General features: G+C 43.3%; 1 long non-coding RNA gene across 1 annotated transcript in view; it reads left to right on the top strand.

The window, feature by feature from the left end:
- The first annotated feature begins 555 nt into the window (after nucleotides 1-555).
- LOC115086023 overlaps nucleotides 556-9,998 on the top strand; it is a 36,372-nt gene continuing 26,929 nt past the window's right edge. Inside the window, exons 1-2 of the long non-coding RNA XR_003855010.1 lie at nucleotides 556-830; nucleotides 2,476-2,596. This is a non-coding gene — a long non-coding RNA (uncharacterized LOC115086023). The remainder of the gene's footprint in view (nucleotides 831-2,475; nucleotides 2,597-9,998) is intronic.

Here is a 9,998-nt window from a genome sequence, read left to right as displayed (position 1 = left end):
AGTTACCCCCACGTTTCTTTTAAGGATAGTAACTGCTTTCATCAGAGTCAAGGAATGATTGCAAGACAGTTATATATATATTATAGATGTGAAGGTGGGATGGCAGGTCAGTTCTATAGACAACTCTTGCTTCAGTTATGTGCCATAGATGCACTGTGGTAGTCCCTCTGGAGCCTGTCACTTGGCACCACTATGCTTATTTCAACAGCTATTTATAAAGGATTTACCCTGGAGAGCCATAAAAAAATATGGTCAGTCATATACTTGTCTATAAATATCAACAGCAAATAGCCTTTCAAGGCAGTTACTTGTCTCTCACTGTGTATCTGTCTGTGCCTATCTGTCTGTCTCTGTCCATCAGCAGCATTTTAAAACAATCACAAGTTATATTGTCAATGCCCTTTTCATCCTTCACAATCCCTCCTAAACAGAGGAGCTCTCCAGCAGGTTCATTGGCAGGAAGCGAGACAGCAGCTGGAAAACAGATTACACATGCCTTGCATTCAAACCCCTGCCACATGCCTGTGCCTTTACTTACAGTGGATAAAATGGGAGGATGATGTGAGCCATTGAAGCTGGAAGGATGACTAAGAAGCAGAGTTGCCAGCCTGAATATTCAGGAATCCCTCATACTTAGCACAACGAAATGACACAAGGGTTGTTTTTTTTCTCCTAGTACAAGTTTTCTAATTCCAGTTCATTTTAATGACAGATGAGTATATTTCCCTTTTCTTTCCTTTATGCTTACCTCTTTAACAGGCATTTCAAGTTGGTCAGAAGTATACTGTTACTGTTACTGCTAGCAGAAGCATAAGTAGCTTCTATGGAGGGTAAGTGAATTTTCAGAAGGACAGGAGCGCTCGTGTAATGTTTGCTGCTGCAAAATAAAATATCTGCATACAAAGAGGGTGTTTTTAGGGCATTCTGAGCTGGGGTTTGGAAGAACCCGTACATTTACATATTTTATAAATGGACCTCACACATGCATCATCAAACATGCACACATTTTCAAAAGTGCTAATCAACTCACAGATATTACAACTGAATTCTCTGTTTATGGGTATGGTGGCTGAAGCAAGAGATGGAGAGTGTGAGAGAACTGGTTAAGGTCTGGGTCAATTTGATGGTTTCAGTGAACTGATGCTTGGAAATACATAGACGAGTAATTTTTGTCAGAAATAAGATATGTACATACATCAGCGAACTTTACAAAATACCTGTCTCCATGCAATATTTTATGCACATTATAGTTTTTTAATATATAAATTATATGCATGTATGTTTATAAAATAAGAGGTCCATATTCAGTGTTTGTGCTGAGTTATGTACACTATTGAAAATTACCCTCAACAAGGACTGCACCTTCTCCATGGCGCTTATATTCTAGTCAAGACAAACATACATAACAAACCAGAGTCTGTGTGAAATGTATTTGTTTAAGAGACAGTTCATTTTTTAGAATGGATGGCCAGAGAAGGAGCATAATGCACCAAACTGGAAAGTCTAGTGTGTATGGTGTAGCAAGGTGGAAAGCCTTAGCCCAGAACCAGGAGCTAGCAGTGGAGGAGAAGGGTTCAGACAAGAGCAACTTGCCCAATGAATAAAGCTCACAAGGATGGGAGTAGGAGGAAAGAAGAGAAGAGAAGTCATGAGAAACTGCAGAGTGAATGCATAAGTACTGGTGAGTAAGAGAAGCTTGGAGTGTATGTGGTAGTAACTTGAGAGAGTTACATGCATAGGGACACTAAAGCAAGATAAGTCATGCAGGTACATTTTGAATAGATTGAAGTGGAGAAAGAAAGATTCAGTGGGAGGCCTGTGAAGGATGAATTACAGCAGTCTAAGCAGGAGGTGATATGAGAGTGAATGCGTGATCTGGTACCATGCTCAGAAAGGAAAGGGCAGAATTTAGCAATGTTATAGAAGAAGGAATGACATACTCTAGCAGTGCTTTGGATGTGCATAGAGAAGGAAACAGGGGCATCAACAGTGTCAAAAGCAGCAGATAGGTAAAGAAGAACGAGGATTGAGTAAAGGCAGTTTCTATGGAATGTTGACGTGCTTTAGTAAATGGGCCCCTATGTGAATAGTGGACCCTAAGAAATATCATGCTTGGCCAGATCAATGGCCAATCAAGCCTAACATCTTGTCTCTCACTGTGGCCATTTCGGGTCATCTGGAAACACCCAGCAGATCCCAATGCGAAGAGCCCCTTCCCACTGCCCACTTCAAGATGCAAGAAATTATCTTAATTTAGCATATTTATTATTATTATTATTATTATTATTATTGTTAAATATCTCCTGAAGGCAATTATTCTTACTGTTCAATCACAGGCAGTTCACTTTCCTGCACACTTCCCCTTCTCCCCTTTTACTCACTTCAGGTCCTGGGTTCTAATTTGCAATGATGGCTCTTATCTTCCTGGTGGTGTACTCTCCTGATACTTATTTGTTCTGAATCCTTTACAAATAGTGGTGCAGCTTTAAAGAGAGGAGGATTGAGCACTGTGATGGGGTCCGTTCAGAATTTGGAAGTGAAAAGTTTTTGGCTATCTCAGATCCACTGGATTCCATCTTCTGATTATAACTCCCTTGTAAGTCACTTGCTATTGTTTTTTGTTTGTTTGTTTGGGGGGGTTTTTTTTGCATGTGATGCGCTGTCCTGAGAGCTCTCTTTATTTATAGAATGTAGTTGTATAGGATAAAGGCTATAGTCTAGAGGTGTGAGAATGTGAAGAAATATAGAGGAGTTGGAAGTGCATCATATATTATAAACCCTGTTTGTCACGATGTTTATTTTTCCTCATAAGGTTCAGCGTAGAGATAATGAGCAGGTGAAAACAACGACAAAGTGTAAATCTTCCTTTAAAGCATGCAACTGAGCATTACTGAAAGTGAAGTGAACAGCAGGAAGAACACATGACCTTTTAACCTATTCAGTGAGAGAGAATGTATAGTTTGCCATGGTCATTTGCTCTGCACTTGAAAGAAAATAAATAGAGCTCTTGCCAGTGGGGTCGGGCCAGATTGTGGAGCTGAAGCAGTTTAGATGTGTTTGAAGACTTGCCTGTTCCTCGGGGGAGAGTGAGGATAAAGTAAAATTGAGGGAAAGAGGTTGATATGTTGGCAGGAATCTGGGATTATTTGATGTTTGTATGTGGATATTACGATTGTTGTATTGTAACCTGTGCTGGGCATTTTTGCTAGGACAGGTAAAATATCAAAATTAAAAAATAATGTTGCAGTAAAATGAATATCTGTTGTGCAATGCCCCCACAATAGCACATATCTGTGCTTTCTCAAGCTGCAACTAACTAGCACCATCTGTTGAGGTTCTGGCCGCGAGCACCGCGGCCAGGCCCTTACCTCCGGGCTCCCGGACCTGCTCCCACTTCCGAAGGCCTGGGTTGCAGCCTGTTTGGCGGCGTCCCCGCTGGGGCTGCGCTGCTGCGAGGTCTCCCATGGACGCCCTCCTCCTAGGCCCGCGCACGCGCCACTTGGGCGCTTTTCTAGGCCGTTTCCCACCAGTGGTGACTCCGCCCAATTTCTGACGTTAGACACCACGGCCTTGATAAGCCCGGCCGCGGCCATCCAGTCTTTGCCTTGCAACGGGTTTACCTCCCGGTTCCCGCTTGCGCTGTGCCCCAGAGTGACTCGCCTTGCTTCGTCTCTCCGTTCCTGCCTGCCTGCCACAGTACCTGCTTGGTTCCTGTTTACCTGCTACAGTTCCTGCCTGGTTCCAGTACCCGAGCCCAGTTACAGTGTCTCTACTGTCCTAGTCTGTCCTGTCCTGTTACCTGTCCTGTCAGTTACCTGTCCTGATCCACAACCCACCTAAGTCCCAGCGGCCGGGCCCCTACGGGCTCCTCCCGGGGGGGGCTTTGGCTTCCAAGAGTGAAGCCACCTAAGTCCCAGCGGTTGGGCTCCTACGGGCTCCTCCCGGGGGAGTACCAGCTTCCAGGGTGAAGAGCATCTACGTCCCGCCTGAACATCTGCCTCCCGGCCTGCTATACACTAGAGACATTGTCCATCTTTCCCAGTCTCCAGCAGGTCTGCCCAAGGGTCCACTAAAACTGAGACTCCCATAACACCATCCTTGATGAAAGCTGCACTAAAACTAAGGCCAGGGTTGAAATATTGCACATTCTAAAATGGAGGCGAAATATTTTATTAAAAAGAAACAATGATTTATTTTTTTATGGAGTCAGAACTTTTTTGAATGGACAACAAAGTATTTGGGGTTTGGACTGTATGAGGTTAATACAAGAATGTCAGAAGCATCCTTCACATTTTTGATACAGATTTACCAAATGTTCCTTGTCTCTTCATAGACTTTGTTTTAAAACAGCCTGATTCCTGGTAACATGCATAACATTAGATTTACCTGCCCTTCAGAAGGCATAACTTACGCAAGGTAATTTATGTGCTAGGGATGGGCAGAGGCAAAATTTTCATTTGTTTGATTATTTGTTTTCTAGGTCTCCTCCGTTTGTTTTATTAGTTTCAAATGAAAAAAATACACTTTTGTTTATTTGTCTCATTTGTTTCCCGTTAAAGTCAAAGTGGGAAGCAGTGCAGCCTCTTCTGAGCTTCAGAATTAGGGTTATCTAATCAATTCTAAAGAACCTTGTGGGTAGACAACATAAGAAGGGGAAGAGAACTCCAAGGCGGCTGTGGCAAACTGCCACGAACAGCCTAAGGAGCTATAAAAGGGCAAAAGAGCGCCAGCAGTGGGAGGAGTTCTCCAAGGCATTGTAGGAGGAGCAAAGCAGCATCAAGAATGTCAAGAACACTTCAATAGAGGGCACTGATAACAGTGGCATGAACCCTCAAAGGAGCAAAACATATTAACTGTCATGCAAACAGATGGAAATACAAGAAAATCGTGCAAACCAGCCCTGAGACCAGTGCCATTTTGATGTCAGTCTGGTGCTGGCTTTAGGTTCAGACACCATTTTTAAATCACCATGGAAGGGGTAGGAGTGACTGGGGATTGTTACTGCCCCTTTCTCATACCATGACAAGATAGGGCCCACACAAAAGGGGTAAGTGAGGTCCAGGGAGTACCTGGCTCCTGCTGATTTATCTGAGGTGGAAGACAGTGAAAAGGGGGCCTGGGGAGATCCCAGCTGGGTTTGACATAGCCCAGCCAGGTAGATTCAGGCCCCAAATTATTGGCAGAGATGTATAGGGTCAGAGGGGCCCAGGGAAGCCCCAGTTGAGTTTCACACGTTCCAGCTGGGTAGATTCCAATCCTGGGCTGCAGGCAGGGTACATGTTTTTGTTGTTTTGTTGTTTTATTTTTTAGCATATAGTGCATACTGTTTGCTGATAATTCACACTCTGGATCATGCATCAAGTCATGATAGTGCTCAAACGTGCTAAACAGAGTATATCACATGATATATGCTGTATATCACAGCGATATCGCACAATATATGTGATATTTTGCCCAGGTTGCTTCCCCTATTACAATGTTCTGTTTTGCATACAATTTGCAAGTATTAATAATGCAAATGCATGCAAAAAGGCTCATTATTAGGCAATGTGTTGCTATTTTACCACGGTCAAATGAGAAAGTGGTCAGTTGCAATAAAATAATTCAATAAATGTAATGTTAGAGCTCTGGAACCCTAACATGGGACCTGATGCTTCCATGTTACATTTAAAGGGCCCTGCAAAAAAACACAAAACTGGCATGGCAAAAAGAAAAGTTGGCAGGGGTCAGGGCTGATCCCTGACTCAACCTAGGACCATTACGTGAGGCGGCCCTAGCTCCTCAAAGTAAAAAAAAAAAAAAAAAGGCTCCAGTTCATACATGGTGACTGTCCCCCTCCAAAGGTTAAAATAAAATGCATTGGGATCAGTTACCCCCTGTACCCCAATAGTAACATAAATCCAATGTGGGTACAGTACCCCTGAGGCACCCACCTCCCCTCAAAGGTATCACCCAAAAATATTGGGGGTTTCAAAACACATCATTGGTGTCCAGGGAGCCCCACCCCCACCCTCCCCAAATCCTCAGGCACCCTCCACCTCCTGACCCCCGTCTCACACCCCTGAACCTTAAAAATTAGAAGAGGGGAGGTGAGAGATGGGGGTCAGGAGGTGGAGGGTGCCTGAGGATTTGGGGAGGGTGGGGCTCCCTGGACCCCAATGATGTGTTTTGAAATCCCCAATATTTTTGGGTGATACCTTTGAGGGGAGGTGGGTGCCTCAGGGGCACTGTACCCCCAATGGATTTATGTTACTATTGGGGTACAGGGGGTAACTGATCCCAATGCATTTTATTTTAACCTTTGGAGGGGGACTGTCACCATGGATGAACTGGAGCCTTTTTTTTTTTTTTTTTACTTTGACCATCTTTGAATGCATTTGCATTATTCATGCAAATGAATAATGCAGGTCATTGTAATAGGGGAGGGATCTCGGGCAAGGCTATTCCAATTATTGCATATATTGCATGACAGTGCTCTATTGCATAATATACGCTATTAAACATGTGTTAGAGCACTACCACAGCTTGTTTCCTCACCCAGTGGTGGGACTCTAGTCTGGCAGGTATGCTGCATCCGGGGAACTACAATGCCATCCAGCACAGGGGGAGTTTAACCTCCTGGGATCTTGCTGTGATCATATCTCTGCTAGACTGCTGTTTCTTGCAAATCCATGGTCTCTGATACTATGCAGGAATTTCTTTCGAAAGTGCCATAGTGAAAAAGACCCCCCCATAAACAAAAACTAAAAAAAAACAAAAAAACACCCTTTCTGCACGCTTTCCCATTTTTCAGTCCAAAGAAAGAGCCATAGAGCTCAGTAGATGATTTTCAACAAAAAATTTACTTTAGTTTAAAAATCAAGGTCCAGGCAAGAATTAAAAAAATAAGAAATAGCATTAGGAAAAATCAGTGACAGTAAAACCAGGGTCTCCTTATCCATCCTACTTCTCCTTGGTGTTCTTCTCTCAACTGCACTAGCATTCATTGCCAACAATCCTTCCTCTTGAAGGGTAATATAGTCATGTTCTAGTTCAAGCATACAACAGTTGTGAAAAGGTGACAAAAACTTGGTTCCAAAAACTAGTCTTCAGAATCAAAACAAATCCAGCACTCCTGTGGAAATATTCAAAACACCTCTACTTAATGCTGACCTTTAACATACTGGTTAACATAAGAACATAAGAAATTGCCATACCAGGTCAGACCAAGGGACCATCAAGCTCAGCATCCTGTTTCCAAAAGTAGCCAATCCAGGTTACAAGTGCCTGGTAAGTATCCAAACATTAAGTAGATCCCATACTATTAAAGCCATTAATAGCAGTGTCTATTCCATAAGTCAACTTGATTAATAGCAGTTTATGGACTTCTCCTCCAGGATCCAAACCTTTTTTAAACCCAGCTAAACTAACTGCCCTAACCATATCCTCTGACAATGAATTCCAGAGCTCAATTGTGCATTGAGTGAAAAATAATTTTCTCTGATTTGTTTTAAATGTGCTACTTAATAACTTCCTTAGGTTAAAACAATATTCCAAGGGCTTGTTCAGGGTCCTGGCCACTTATGTGCTCCATACCTTTATTTTTCTTATTTTACATTTTTCTTTTCTCTCCGTGATGGCACCATGATCTGACGCACTTTCGAGTGTTGAGACATCATTCTTATGTCACTGCTGGACCCGGCCGCCAGCACATTTAAGCACTGGAGGGATTTTCCACAGCCTCTGGATGCTTTCTCAAGCCAACTGAAGCCAGCCCAAGGACAGCATTAGCATCAGCAGAGACGTAACTCTGCTGCTGCAACAGGAGAAAGGAGCAGCATGATTGCTTGGTGAAACCCCCCCCCCCCACTCCCCGGAATACGAAGAGTCATGGTAGACAGTCAGCAGGATTTTCGTGACTGCCTGCTCATCTCCGTGGCAACACAACACTGCCTCTTTCCCAGCCATGGGCCCCTCCTAGACCTGGGCCATGAGAGCATAGTCTCTTAAGCTAGGCTGCGCTGCATCTGGCTATGACAGCCCTTTCTCCCTTCTAGTCCATCTGCCAACACATGAATGGACTTCCTCACTAAGCAGCCACAGCTCCTCCTCCAAATGTAGGCTCAAACAGCCTCTCCTCATGGACCAAACTTGCTAGCCTTTTTTTTTTTTTTTTCCCAGTGGCTTTGCTACACAGCTGCACCTGTGTCTTAGTCAGCCATTTCTACAACAACCAGCACCAGTCATGCCAAGGGATACCTTCTGGGGCAGGGAACCACCAAAAGCTAACATTTAAAGAAAAACTCCTTGCTTTTAACCCCTATTACATCACTACATATCTAAATTAGAAATAGCAAAAACAATGAAACATTAAATTAGCACAGCATGATAATGACATCTGCTGTATACTTTTGTTTGGGATAAAAAATCTGCTCTTCCTAAAACAACAGTTATATGCTAAACCAGGTTTGGGTAATTCCAATCTTTGAGGGCCACCTCCCCAGTCAGGTTTTCAGGATAATCCTAATGACTAAACATGAGATAGATCTGGATGCACACAGCCTCAACTGTACGCAAATGCATCTCATGGACATTCATTAGGGCTACGCTGCAACCCTGGCCGATTGGTGGCCCTCGAGAACTGGAATTGCTCTCCCCCTGTGCCAAATGAGCACCAAAAGGTCCTTGCAGCGTTTCTGTGTCACTCAAGCAGACTTTAAGTTCAGTGTAGGCTGTAGTTTAGAACGAGCTATAGTGCACTTTAAATAATGATTTCTGTTGCTTCTCTGAGTCTTTGTCTTTGAGGTTCAGGGAACTGCTGTGCTGTTATGCAGGGCTGTTTGAAGCGACCGCACTGGTGTAGAATCAGCCTACACACAAGGTGAAATAAAATAAATTAAGAAAAGCATTCATAAAGGTAAAAAGTAACCGCAGTATGACAAGAGTTTGGGCAGTTCTGCTCTCATTTATAGCACAAACATACTTCCTTGTGAATGCTTTTGCTCTGGTGGTTTGTGTGGGCGGTGGCTGAAAAGGAGAATCTGCAGATTTCAAGGCAGCCACCCAATTGCAGCTAAACCTAGGAGGGTTTATTCCTCTGCTCTTTCTATTTTAAGATGCATTTTGGATGAGCTGCCCTCCCAGCACCACTGTCATCACATGGCACTGCAGATAGAGCTCATTTTCTTCCTCCATACCAGCCCAGGAGGGTGGTTTTAAAATGGTGCCTTTTATCGCCTATGTATGCAGTGTCCTCTCCCTAGAGAGAAGTAAGGGATTAATGGGTCACAGACCACAGAAAATGGAATTTTTTTGAAAGAATGCCATGCCATATGTGTGTGCTGTGTAGTGTTTTAAAGATTGCATAGCAAGCAGTCTTTATCTGGTTTTCAGGATATCCGCAAGGAAATAATGAGGTCGATAATCAAATCCATCTAAATGGCTTACCCGGCTATATTCACCCTTCGTCTGGCTAGAAAAGTCAAAGAACTGTCCTAAACTTATCTGACTTTGACTAAATATGCGTGCTCTCTCTCTCTTCCCCCCCCCCCCCCCCCCAAATAGAATTTGCAAAAAAGGTGTAGTTATTTCCGGCATTAAAATGTGCATTATGCTATCGCTTGCAACGTTAAACACCCCTCATTTTCATAAACTCCACCCAACCTCCTCCCTTTTGACTAAATTTAGAAAAGTTGCATACATGCCTTATTTATCACATGTGTTACGGCATTATCGTGGGCGTTAGAGTCCTAACACCCGCGATAAGGCCCTAATGTGATTTGAATAATGACCTTGTAAGATAGCAGGCTATATTCTATAGTGTGGCTACATTGTTGAATATGCTTCCAAAGTTAGCTGGATAAGTTTATCGGTCTATCTTTGCTATCCGGACTGTGTGTGAATATAGACCTTCCCATGCACAAGATACATTTGCATGGGCTGCCTCCATTGTATACAAATATATCTCATGCATATTCATTGTGGAAACATGAAGACCAGTTTGTGGCTCTTGAGGACTG

Source organism: Rhinatrema bivittatum, chromosome 2 (assembly GCF_901001135.1).
Source record: "Rhinatrema bivittatum chromosome 2, aRhiBiv1.1, whole genome shotgun sequence".
Classification (NCBI taxonomy): domain Eukaryota; kingdom Metazoa; phylum Chordata; class Amphibia; order Gymnophiona; family Rhinatrematidae; genus Rhinatrema; species Rhinatrema bivittatum.
This window is presented reverse-complemented; position numbering and strand designations above follow the sequence as displayed.